Source organism: Sapajus apella, unplaced genomic scaffold (genome assembly GCF_009761245.1).
Source record: "Sapajus apella isolate SASKATOON/1434 unplaced genomic scaffold, GSC_monkey_1.0 scaffold27, whole genome shotgun sequence".
In the NCBI taxonomy this organism is placed as follows: Eukaryota; Metazoa; Chordata; class Mammalia; order Primates; family Cebidae; genus Sapajus; species Sapajus apella.
Window position 1 is genome coordinate 13,789,958 of NW_022436967.1, and position 13,483 is coordinate 13,803,440.

Consider the following 13,483-nt stretch of genomic DNA (forward strand, 5'->3'; position numbering starts at 1 on the left):
TTCAAAAAACAAACAAGTTTATTTGTGCTTTTCGGCTAAAACCTTGTTTGAAAAGTGTGGTTTATTCAAAGCTTCTAACAAAGTTTCTAAAGGAGAAGATATTCCTTGATTTTAATAGGCTGTGGGGGTCGTATTTTTATGTCCAAATATAAAGGAAACTAGAGAATATCTTATCTGAATCTTAGAACATACATTAAAACAAATAGCTTTGTAACAATTTGTTATGATCTATACACATTTGTTATCACTTAATTAAATGTCTGAAATTATATTTTTGTCATATTTTAGACTCCAAGTGACAAAGGCTAGGTTGATTACATTCCTCAATCCCTAAGGCATTATCAACATTATTCCAGAAAAGGGTATTCTCTCAACTTCCAGCTTTCCTTCCCTCTTCTTTTTTTCTTGCTTCCTCCCTTCCCTTCCTTCTCCTTCCCTTGCCCTCTCTCCCCATCTGTCCTTTTTCCTTTCTTTCTCCCCCGATCTCCTCTCTTTTCCTCTCTCCCTGTCCTTTCTTTTTCTTTCCTTCCAATCCTCTCTTCTTTCCACCTGTCTCTCCCCTTCCCCCTCTAGGCTCTCTGTCCTCCCTTCCACTCCTCTCCTGCCACTTTCCCCTTAATTTACACGTCATACTATATTTTGCACTGGATCTCTTTTGCTCACTTTACCTTCCTGTACTCTACTGTATTTCCTTATTGTTATTCACTCTCTTTCAACCCCAGAGGCAAAGTTTCTGATGAAATGTGTATCTTTTTGTTTCTATGTGTCCTAACAAAATGTGTATTATGTAGTTATATTGTATTTTCAAAATAAATTATATTGCCTTATATTGTGTATATAGCTCATCCTATTTCTTATCTTTTTCATCAAGCAGTACATTTTAAAGATTTATACATATTGCTATAGGTACATCCAAACTGTTCTTTCTGACTTTTGCGGTTTACTTTAATATGTATAACCATCACTTTCAAAATATCCAGTTATACACATCCGGTTTTCCTCCAAACCCTTGTCATCACAGTAAGCCTGCACTGAACATCCTAGCAACTGTCCTCATATGGAAATGAACAGAAATATCTTTCAGACATATAGCGTAAAAGGAGAAAGACTTTACTCAGCATATGCAACAAAATGGATTGCTTGCTAAACAAGAGGGAGCTGTGTTTATAGGACATCTTCTTTTTTTTCCTTTCTTTTTTTTTTTTTTTGTTGAGACATAGTCTGGTTCTGTCACCAGGTTGTAGTGCAATGACACAATCTCAGCTCACTGGAGTGCAATGGCGCAGTCTCAGCCTCTGCCTCTCCCAGGTTCAAACAATTCTCCTGCCTCTACCTCCCGAGTAGCTGGGACTACAGGCTAGCGCCTCCATGCCCAGCCAATTTTTGTGTTTTTAGTAGAGACGGGGTTTCACCATGTTAGGGAAGACGGTCTTGATCTCTTGAACTTGTGAGCCGCCCACCTCGGCCTCCCAAAGTGCTGGGATTACAGATGTGAGCCACCGCACTCCACCTGTAAGACAGTCTTTCTGAGCAAAACAGAGAACTGATCTTACTTAGGTTTGGAGAAGCATGGAGTTAACAGATGGCAAACTTTCAGAAGTAGGAGGGGTTAGAGATTGGTTAACTTTTGTAGAGTGCAGTTTTTGTAGATTGGCTGAATTTCAGAAATTTGGTTACTGAAGTAAATTCAACATTGAATTGGATTGGTTCTAAAACCGGTTTGGTAAGTACAAGTGGATCGGAGTTTTGTCTTCATCTGTTATTTCTCTCTTTTATTTATTTGATCTCTAGCTCTGTTATCCTCCAATTCCTCAAGACAAACGTTTAATTCAGTATTTTATTTTCTTATTTCTGATAAGTATCTTGAAAGCTATAAATATTCCTCAAAGTACTACATTAACCTAGTCCCATGAAGTATAACACATTCACCTTTAAATATTTATGTTTTGGTTTTCTCTGTAGCACAAGATTATGTATTAGTATATGATTACAGTTCAGAATATGTGTAGTCTAAGAGCCCTCTCCTTCAGCCAAGCCTGCTGCCTTTCACCACCTTCCCTGGTACATAGAATCTATATCTCTTTGTTACTAATTATTTGTTGTGTTTTATTCAAAGTAGATAATCTGTGATAGAAAGAAGTCTCCAAATTCTCTGCTTTCATGTTTTCTTAATCCACTCCAATCAGAGTTTTACCCAAAGTACTACACCAAAATATTTCTTATCAAAGTCACAGCTGATTACTTCCTTCTCCTTGACTCACTTTTCCTCATTTGCTCTCCAGAACATCTTCCTAACTCATGCACCACTACTTTTCATTCAGTTTTATAATGTAACTCATGGATAAAGAGAGGAATTGTCTTCTTCTTTTTTCCATGCCCACTCAGTCCCATGGTCACTTTATCCTGTCTGAAGACTTCCAATAAGTTGAGAAAACTCAGAAAAAAAAATATTAATTATGTGGTTCTTGGGTGCAATATTCCATCCATATATATCCATTAGATTGTTTGTTGATTATGCTATTCCAATCTTATATATCATTACTGATCTTCTGTTGGCTTCATATATTGATGACTAAAATAAGTATGTTCAAGCTGCATTTATGGTTGCAGTTTTAATTCTCCATATGGAGTTATGTAGCTATTCTTGCTTTACAGTGTAAGGCCACATGTATGTATATAAGGCCATATATATATATATATATATATATATACACACATATATATATAATATATATATACACATATATATATAATATATACACACATATATATAAAGTCATTCCTTACATTATACATTATAATGTGTAATTATAATTACATCATAATCGTAATATATGGTTTCAGTTACATTATAATTATATGATTATACTTATAAATTGTAAGGCAATTATACATATCATAAGGCATATGTATATACACAGTAATATATATGTGTGTATATATATATATGTATTTCTGAATTTCCTTTATAATGGCAGATGCTGTTAGAAACATTTTATTGTACCCTCGTTCTCAAAAAAATTTTTCATTTACGGATGCACTTCTAAATTCAAAATAATTTTAGACTTATTTAGACAGAATTTTTTGCCATGTGTCATTCTTGTGCACATATATAAAAAGGAAATATAAAGGAAATTGCTTAGTTGGGTATTTTTAATACTACACCTAGATAATTCAATTCACATAAATTTATTTGTGGCTCAAAATCATTACTATCCATATTTATTAGCACAATTTTTTTAACTTGGAAATTTGGCTTTACCTGTGAATATAATTCTTTTTAGAAGAAGTCTGACATTTGCCAGGACTTCTCATATCTTCTGTGTCTCAAATGTCACTTTGATTTTTTTTTAAGTTTTCTCTATGCATACTTCTGAATAACTTCTGACTTATCTTCCAGTTCACAAGTTCTTTATTCTGCTGTTTTTAATCTGCTTTTAAACTCTTCCATTTGATTTTCAACTGAATGAATGATTATACATAAACATTATTTTATGTTGTTTCATAGATCACTATTCTTTGCAGATATTTTCAAACTTACTTTCTACTTCTTCAAGAATGTTAAATATACTTTTACTGTTGTTTTAAATTTGTGTCTGACAATTTCAATATCAGAAATATTTGATTGTTTCTGCTTTGTATGGACATTACTAATTTTAGCTGATCATAAATTGTTTTGTGGTATGATTACTTATGCTTGAATGTAAGCTGCTTATTTTAATTTGAAAATTATTTGCGAGTGTACTTTGAGGCTTAAGATAGGTGCGCCTCTCTAAACAAAATCTGATTATGTTTCTATTAGGTACGTGTGGGTTACTACTCATCTGCAACCACTACTGTTTTCATTGAAGCAAAGATGCCAACAATAAAAAAGTTCAAGAAAATTTTTATTAATTGCTAAGTAGTGCTGCTAAATAAATAAAAATACTCTTTGAATTTTCATTTAAAAATTTATTTTACACTCATCTAAGTTGATGTTATATGTCATTTTCTGTATGTATAAAAAGGAAACTATAAGAAAAATAAATTGGGAAAGGCACCCTTAGATCATCTTCACATTAAAAATCCATCTAAAGGGTGCAGCATTTATTGAAAAAAAGAGTGCTCTATCACTGACTGTGTGTGTCTGTGTGTTAATGTACTGACACTGCCTCTTCAATGCTCATATACATTTAGAAATAATTCAGTTGCAACTGCTTTCCAGCCTTTAACAAATCACTACACATTTCCAGCTATTAAATATTACTTTGTTAAATATTAAATTGAGACTCAAAAAAGTGAATATTCAAACAATAAAATATGATACATTCACAACATAAGGTTTTGTTTTGTTTTAGTTTTTTCTCTACCTACCTAGTAATATGATTTGGGGGGCTACTCTAGCTTCAGCTTCTCAGATTTATCCACTCCCACAACCCTAGTCTCATCAGTGTGAAGGCAACTTTATTTATAGTCTTTTAGGGAAGGCAGGGTGACAAAGTGTATAAGGATGTGTCTAGTTAACTCCTAACTGAGGACTTGGGATTTGAGGGCTCCAGGTTTAATAGGAAAATTTCCTATTAGACTTCATATCTCCAGAGATAGCTGACCTTTCTTTGTCATCCTACCACAACTTAATAGTCTAAGCTCAGATTTGCAAAGTTTGATAAGTGTTCTCAGTGCAAAAACGAATTCATCCATGAGTTTATCTATGTGGGTTCTCAATTTTCCCTAGACCATAGCGTAATTGCTATCATGTCAAATGTTTGATCTTTTAAGAAAATATTTTAAAATCCAGTAATTTTAGTTGTTTTAGTGGTAAAATAATATCCTGGTATATCACCAGAATAAGAAGGCTATCTTCATTATTTCTTCAAATATTTTCGTCTCTTCAATTTTCTTCTCTCCTTTGGGAAAACGTATTTGACCATTATCTGTTATCCATGTCTCTTTAGCTTTTCTTGCTGTCTTTCAGAAAAATTTCAGAACCTTATGCTCCAACTTATTAATTCATCCCTCAGGTGCAGTATATCCAGTCTGCCACTGAACAATGCTTTGTTCTCTTTATTTCAACTCATACATTTTTAAACCTAATATTTCTGCTTTATTGAAAAAGAAATTTTTATTTTTATTTTGTATTGGCAATACCAATCAATCATTTGTTTATCTTTAGCACACTTATTAATTATATACTCTTGTTCATATGTTAAAATGCTTAGCTTCTCATGGCCTGTATTATCCATTTTGATTTTCTCTGAGGAACGGCTTTCTTTACGTGTTTAGTTATTTTGGTTCATGAGCTCATTACACATTACTAGTAATGTGTGTTGAGGAGGTCAAGGGCCAGGACTTAGTCTTTGAGTTTAGAGCAGGGGTTAGCAAGCTTTTTCTCCAAACACAAGAGAGTAAATATTTTGGGTTTTGAGAGCCAGGCAATCCCTGTCACATTAGTGATTCCTGCCCTTGTCGTGTAACAGCAGCTTCAGAGACTACAGAAATGATAGTTTGGATATGGCTGTGTTCCAATAAAACATTATTTATAAAAACAAGAAGCAAGGCCAGCTTGTCCCACAGGTTATCATTGGTTGACTCCATTTTTAGAGCATAGGAAATAAGCCTTGTATGGAAAACCTACCAGGAACTTCTGTTAATCAATCCCATTTGTATTCTTGAATTTTAAGCTGGGAGGTGAAGCATGATTGGAAGGAGACAATCTCCCTAAATTGAAATATACAGCTGTGGGGATTTTTAGAGAGTAGGGCTAGGATGCTCAGTGCCTAAGGGCAGAAGGCCAGTTTGCACCTATTTAATGAGGGCACTGGTCTCTTAGCTGCTGCTCCTGAAATCTGCAGAAAGGCAAGCAATAATTGCCTCAAGGCAACACAGTATAGTGAGAAAAGCTTGTTGTTGTTGTTGTTGTTTTTTCCTAAATATTCATTGTTTCTAGCCTTTGACACAAACTATCTGGATTTCATTATTTCGTACTTAGCTTTCTTCCTCCATTGTCCATTACTCTTTGTTAAATATACATAATTTTTATAATTCACATATACATAACTTTTTCTGGCTAGTATTTAATATCCAAAGATTATGTGGAACCTGCGTGGATGTAAATAAGCCTAAAACTACATGATGGAAACTAGAATCATGTTTTTTAACATCACACTTATGGCAGAAACAAAATGAAGGGTTTGCTTTAAAGTTCTTCATTATATAGTACATGTGAATATGTGAGCAAACCCACTGGAATGGAAACTGCTTAAAGTACATGTGAGACTGGGTCTCTGAATACTGTGGCATTTGCCACAAACTAGTAATTACCTACCATAATTTGGAGAAACTTCTCAGTCCAACAACTGTTTTTGTGACAAGCTAACATTTTGTTGAAATATATGTCAAGAGTTGGTCATATTTTAATCTTTATTAGATATATGTATTCTGCTTACCTCAAACTAAAAATATACTAACGTGAGTAATGATCAGAGTGTGTATATCCTATTCAAAACATAAAATAAACCTGACATTGCATTTCATGCTAGAATATAAAGAGAAAAAGAACAATAAATGCCTTTAGCTTATATGCAATTATATATTCAACATGTCAGAGGAGTGTTAAGGAGAATAATAGTCTAGATTTACCAGATTTTTAATACATAAAAATTTTTGAAAATACAGAACTATTTCTACTACAGCTTTCATTATCAATAGGAGAGTCCTACCAGAGGAGTTGACTCTAGGAACTGTAACCACCTTGACTGACAGCTAACATTTTATTTTTTTATTTTTAATTTTAAATTTACTTGATATAATGAAGTATATACTACTATAAGACTATTTTGTATTAGCATTTAATGAGCATTCTCTTGCCATTTTAATAATTTCACATAAATATTCTTTTATTGGCTGTGTAACATTTTGCCACAAAAATAATCCAAAAAGTAATTATTCCTTTGATGCTGACATTCAGGATTTTTCTAGGTTATTTTGCTATTATAAGCAATGCTTTGCTAATTGTCATTCAAACACTCAACAAAATTTATTGAAAGGTGAGTATGTGTCCAGTACTTTAATATTACAGGCAATACAGTGGCAAATAAAAGTTATAACTTGTATAATATTTAGTCAGATTATCAGAAATTTGAAAAAGAATGTAAATATTTAATCACTCTTATTACACAGTGTTAAACTGCTTCCCATAAATAATGTACCAACATATAATAGAAACAGAAATGTATCAGGGTTCTTTTTCAGTAAAACAGAGAAACACACACATTTAAGTGTAAAGTGTCTTAAATCTTGACCCATGTAAGGGTACTAAAAGAGATGTCTTCTTTTAACATGAATTTCTACTATATTTTTTATATTAGCTACCTGTATTTCTGTTTCTCAGAACTTATTCATGTCTTTGCCCTTTTAATCATTTGGAATCTCAGAGATTTTGTTGTTGTTGCTGCATTGTTGTTAAATCTATTTGGTTTTCTTTGTGAACATCTGTGTTTCTTTTAAACTTGTACTTAAGTTGTAACAATTGACATAACACCACAGGAGCTGGGGAAATAGATTATTAATATTGTTTTCTCTGTATCTGGCATGTTTCTTGGCACTCAGATAGTATTCAATGAATGTTTACTCAATATCGTACCTCATAAGGTGCCTACAATTTTTTTAAATGTATTAGAAAAAATCATTAACAGATATCTTAGACTCTGTGGTCTGAAACAGCATTGAAATATAATGGTGGTGGTACTCAGATGATTTCAGGGGACTCAAGAAGAGGATTTTGAATTTTACAACAAATAAGAATTTTTAAAATATTTAACATTATGGCTTGACATTCAAACTCCACTGAAACCTTACAATTGTCTTCTAATGTGCATTTTAGAGTTTTTTTCTAAAACATTCTCTCATCTGTGGTTCTTCATGCAACTTTCCCATGTTCAGAACTTCTCAGGCAAACATACAATAGAGGCTGTCTTCCTTTTGTGTTCGCTGTTTCTCTGCTGGCTGTGAGAGCCATGGATGCACGTCCACCCTGCTATACCAGTGGCCTGTCCACGTGTTGAGAAGCCACAGTCATACCATGTGCAGCTACAGTAAATTTCTCATCTCTGGATCAGTTATGTTGGTGTGTCAGTGAAATTAATGATTCCACTGAAGGTCTCCAATTTTCTTACCTTGCTGACTGTGACAGAAGTCACAGTGCCCATGGTGAGGTATTTCTATAGCAATTCCAATAATTTTGAAATCACTTGATTACCTGTAGTAAGTGTAGCAAGTGTGTGTGTGTGTGTGTGTGTTGTTTTTTTTTTTTTTGAAATACCTATACTGATTTATAGTTTCTGCAACTGGATCTTGACTGAACAATCATAGGTGAAGATGATTATTCCATTTTCATTCATCTTCCAAATTAAGGAAAAATTTTGTGGTTGGTATCAGAATGTATAACACTGCACATTTTCCTTTTGAATAGAAAGTGATCTAAGTGAATAGTCCTATATGACAAGTGTAAATCATTAAGATTTGATTGACATGACACTGTTTGAACACAAGATAGATTCTCTTTAGTTAAGAATAGTATCTGAGTCAGACATAGTGAACACACACATTAAAATAAAGAAGAAACTCAACTTAGCATATGCTAGAAGACAAAAGAAAAATAGCAGAGGATCTCTGTAGTAAACATTTTTGATATCTTATGGTGCTCACAACCTTTGTTAAAAGAAAGAGTACATTATCTGTACTACTTAGTTGGAATATTCCAGATGTTTCTGGTCTTTGTAAACATATCACAACATCTTAATTCTTTGTTTATTTGAATTGCTCCTTAGTCATGTCTCTTTTTCATTCCATTCTTAATCACCGAGTCCGTGATTAAAAATGGCAAACATGTGTTTTGAGAAGAAACTAAGCTATGATTTTGGTTGTGGGTAGTAATTGCTGAGAGGCAGACATATTAACTCTTTCCTTTCCACCTTGCTTATGAACTCACAGAAATGTAAAAGTAAACAGTAAACACAAAGTAAAGCATTGAAAAATAGAATACTTTTCGGTTCAAATACTGTTTGTACAAGGAGATGTTTCTGAAGAAACAAACAAAAAGTTATGGCTGGATGCAATGGCTTATGCCTGTAATCCCAGCACTTTGGGAGGCTGAGGGGTGCAGATCAAGAGGTCAGAGTTCGAGACTATCCTGGCCAACGTGGTGAAACCCTGTCTCTACTAAAAATACAAAAATTAGCCGGGCATGGTGGCGCAAGCCTGTAATCCTAGGTACTCAGGAGGATGAGGCAGGACAACTGCTTGAACTTGGGAGGCAGAGGTTGCAGTGGGCTGAGATCATGCCCCTGCACTATAGCTTGGGCGACAGAGTGACACTTCATCTCAGAAAAAAAAAATACGGCAATATTTACCAAACAATGTTGAACTAGAACAGTGTAAGCAATCACAGATAGGATATTATTGTAGTTAAGACTCTTAATTTATGCTATTCAGCGAAGATCAGTTTTGGAATCTGACAGTCTTTGGATCTAAACCTGACTCTATTTCCCATACTCTGTAAAGTCACATAAAAGTAATTTCAATATTACATGATTAGATTTGTAATGAATATTTCTTCATTTGTAAAATGAGAGAAATCAACTCACATGGTAACTGTGAGTTGATTGCTGCCAGCTTGCATATGAGACACATATTTAATTCAAAAAAGTTATAGATATAAGTTAAATGCTATTAAATATCTATATCTATCTATCTATATAGATATTTATATATCTATAGATATATAGATAGATATATTTAACAGCATTTAAATCTGTATATATATATAGATACAGAAAATTAACAGCATTTAAATCTATATATATATATATATAGACAGATAGATATAGATAATTAACAGAATTTAACTGTTATACATATATATATCTGTATATATATATATTTAACAGCATTTATATATATATATATATCGAGAGAGAGAAGAAAATTTGAAAATATTGTTTCAATTTTTATAGAAAGGAAACATAACTGTATTCATGCAAAAACAGCACTGCATAGTTGGGTGCATAGAATTTTGAGATATATAGTAATTTTCTACAAACTTTGGAGTAAAACAAAAATATAATATAAAATAAATATATATTTATAGGTAAAGTTAAATGCCACAATATAGTTATATAAAAGAAAATATGAATATTACATTTATTTTAAACTAAATTTAAATAAATTCCAAAGTAGTAGATTCAAACAGGACAATATATTAATAAAATTAAGTGCTAAGAAAACAGCAAAATCATATGAAGTTGAACAGAAGCCTGTATAGACAGTCATAGCTAATAAAGGTTATATCATCTTCAATATAATAATTCATTTCAGGAATTTCTAATGTCATGTTAATACTCTTGGTAAAAGGAAATGTGTCACTGAATATTACCATAGGGAAGTAATCATTGATACTACTCTACAGTCCTGTCACTTGATTCTTTTGGGAAAATATTGAGTACATTTGAAATTAATTTATAGGGGTGTGCAGTGGCTCATGCCTGTAATCCCAGCGCTTCAGGAGTCTGAGGTTGTGAGATCACTAGACATCAAGTATTAGAGACTAGCCTGGCCAACATGGCAAAACCCTGCCTCTACTAAAAATACAAGAAAGTTAGTTGGGCATGGTGGTTCATGCCTTTAACCCCAGCTACTCCAGAGACTGAGGAAGAAGAATCACTTGAACACAGGAGGCAGAGGTTGTAGTGAACTACTGCACTCCAGCCTGGGTGACAGAGCAAAACTCTGACTCAAAAATAAAAAAAAGAAAAGAAAAAATGAATTTAATTTTATAAAAATGTTTTGTTGCTATTGAATCAGCAGGTTGTTAGTAACAGGTTTACATCACACATTTTAAGGGAATAGACCGAACCATTTATCTTATCCCCAATGGGTCTAGGATTTGGGTTTTGTTGTTTTTTTTTCCTTTAAGGACTTTAAGGACTTTCTTTATAAAAACAATATGGTTTAAAATAACCATCCTCACTTTGATAATCTGTGCTTCTTCTTTGCTTCATAGGTATGATGGTTAATGCCTCATGGTATTCTGCTGCTTGCAAATGACAAGTCTGCCCTTTGTTTTCAATCCCTTTTTGATGATTACCTTTATCATACAATTACATAACTCAAGACACTAAATTGATGCTATTTAGAAGGATGACTGAGGGGGCTCCAAGATGGCTGAATACAGGCAGCTCTGAAACTCAGTTCCCAGCAAGAGAGATGCAGAAGCCAAGTGGTCTTCACAGTTCCAAATGAGGTGCCAGGTTCATTTTGTGGGGCTGGTTGGACAGTGGGTATAACCCAAAGAGGGCAAATTGAGGCAGGATGGGGCACTGCCCCACCTGGGAGGTGCATGCAACTGATCAAAAGATCAGGGGCTCTTCCACTCTGGGACTTCGTTTTGGATACTGTGCTCCACCCAAGCCCTCTACAACTTATGGAACAGGAGATCTTCACTGGGATGAAAAACCCACAAGAGCTGGCTGAACAGGGCTGAACAGCAACTCCAGCTGGTGCGAGGGTTATAGGCACAGATCGAGGTGGAACTACTGGCTGACGCCGAGAAAGCTGGCCAGATGAAGCTACCCACCACCCAGAAAGAGGAGGAACTGAAAGCAAGGAATCAGGCCATATGGCAGGGTGGGTTCCTCCCCCACCAAAAGCCCAGCAGGCTGAAGGCCTCTCACTTGAGAGTTTCCCAGACAGCACATCAGTTAGAGCACAACCAGGAACTATCAAGCTTGGTTGGAAGAAGGGCAGCCACCATTGCAGAGGTCGACCTAATCTTCCTGAACAAACAAAAGACGCAGGAAGTATACGCAGCCCCTCCACTGACTCCCTGGCAGTGCAGCAGCACCTCTGCAGGCAGACAAAGGAAAGGCGGCCTCCCCAACCTGGTACCTGAGATCTAAGCTATATAAATCCAAGAATATGGGAAGAAACCAGCACAAAAAGGAGGAAATCATCAAAGACCAGAATGCCTCTCCCCCACCACAGGATCACAGCTCCTCACCAGCAAGGGAAAAAAACAGGATGGAGAACGAATTTGAGAAATTGACCCAAGCAGGCTTGAGAAGGTGGGTAAAAACAAACTTCTCTGAGCCAATGGAACATGTTCTAACCCAATGCAAAGAAACTAAAAACCTTGATAAAAGGTTAGACAAAATGCTAAGTAGAATAAGCAGCTTAGAGAAGAATATAAATGACTTGATGAAGCTTAAAAACACAGCGCAAGAACTTTGAGACACATACACAAGTTTCAATAGCCAAATTGATAAAGCAGAAGAAAGGATATCAGAAACTGAAGATCAACTCAATGAAATAAAACAAGAGGGGAAGAAAAGAGAATAAAGAGTGACAAGAAATGAACAAAGCCTCCAAGAAATATGGAATTATGTGAAAATACCTAATCTACACTTGATTGGTGTACCGAAAGATGTCAGTAAGAATGAATCCAAGCTGGAAAGCATTCTTCAGGATATAATCCAGGAGAACTCCCTCAACCTAGTGAGGCAGGCCAACATTCAAATACAGGAAATATAGAGAACATCACAAAGATATTCCTCAAGAAGAACAACCCCAAGGCACATAATCATCAGATTCACCAGGGTTGAAATGAAGGGAAAAATGCTAAGGGCAGCCAGAAAGAAAGGTCAGGTCACCCACAAAGGGAAGCACATGAGACTTACAGTGGATCTCTCAGCAGAAACCTTACAAGCCAGAAGAGAGTGGGGGCCCACATCATTAAAGAAAAGAACTTTCAACCCAGAATTTTATATCCAGCCAAACTAAGCTTCATAAGTGAAGGAGAAATAAAATACTTTATGGACAAGCAATTGCTGACCTGCCTTACAAGAGCTCCTGAAGGAAGCACTAAATATGGAAAGGAACAACCAGTACAAGCCACTGCAAAAAAGAACCAAATGGTAAAGACCAACAATGCAATGAAGAAATTACACCAACCAAAAAGGAAAACAACCAACCAGTAACAAAATGGCAGGATCAAATTCACACATAACAATATTAACATTAAATGTAAACTGACTAAATGCCCAATCAAAAGACACAGACTGGCAAAATGCATGAAAAGCCAAGAACCATCAGTGTGCTGTATTGAGGAAACCCATCTCACATGCAAAGACACACATAGACTCAAAATAAAGGGATGGGAAAAAATTTACCATGCAAATGGAGAGCAAAAAAAAAAAAGCAGAGGTTGCAATCTTAGTCTCAGACAAAATGGACTTTAGACCAACAAAGATCAAAAGAGACAAAGAAAGGCATTACATAATAGTAAAAGGATCAATACGACTAGAAGAGCTAACTATCCTAAATTTATATGTACCCAATACAGGAGCACCCATATATATAAAGCAAGTTCTTAATGACCTACAAAGAGATTAGACTCCCACACAATAATAGTGGGAGACTTTAATACTCCACTGTCAATATTAGACAGATC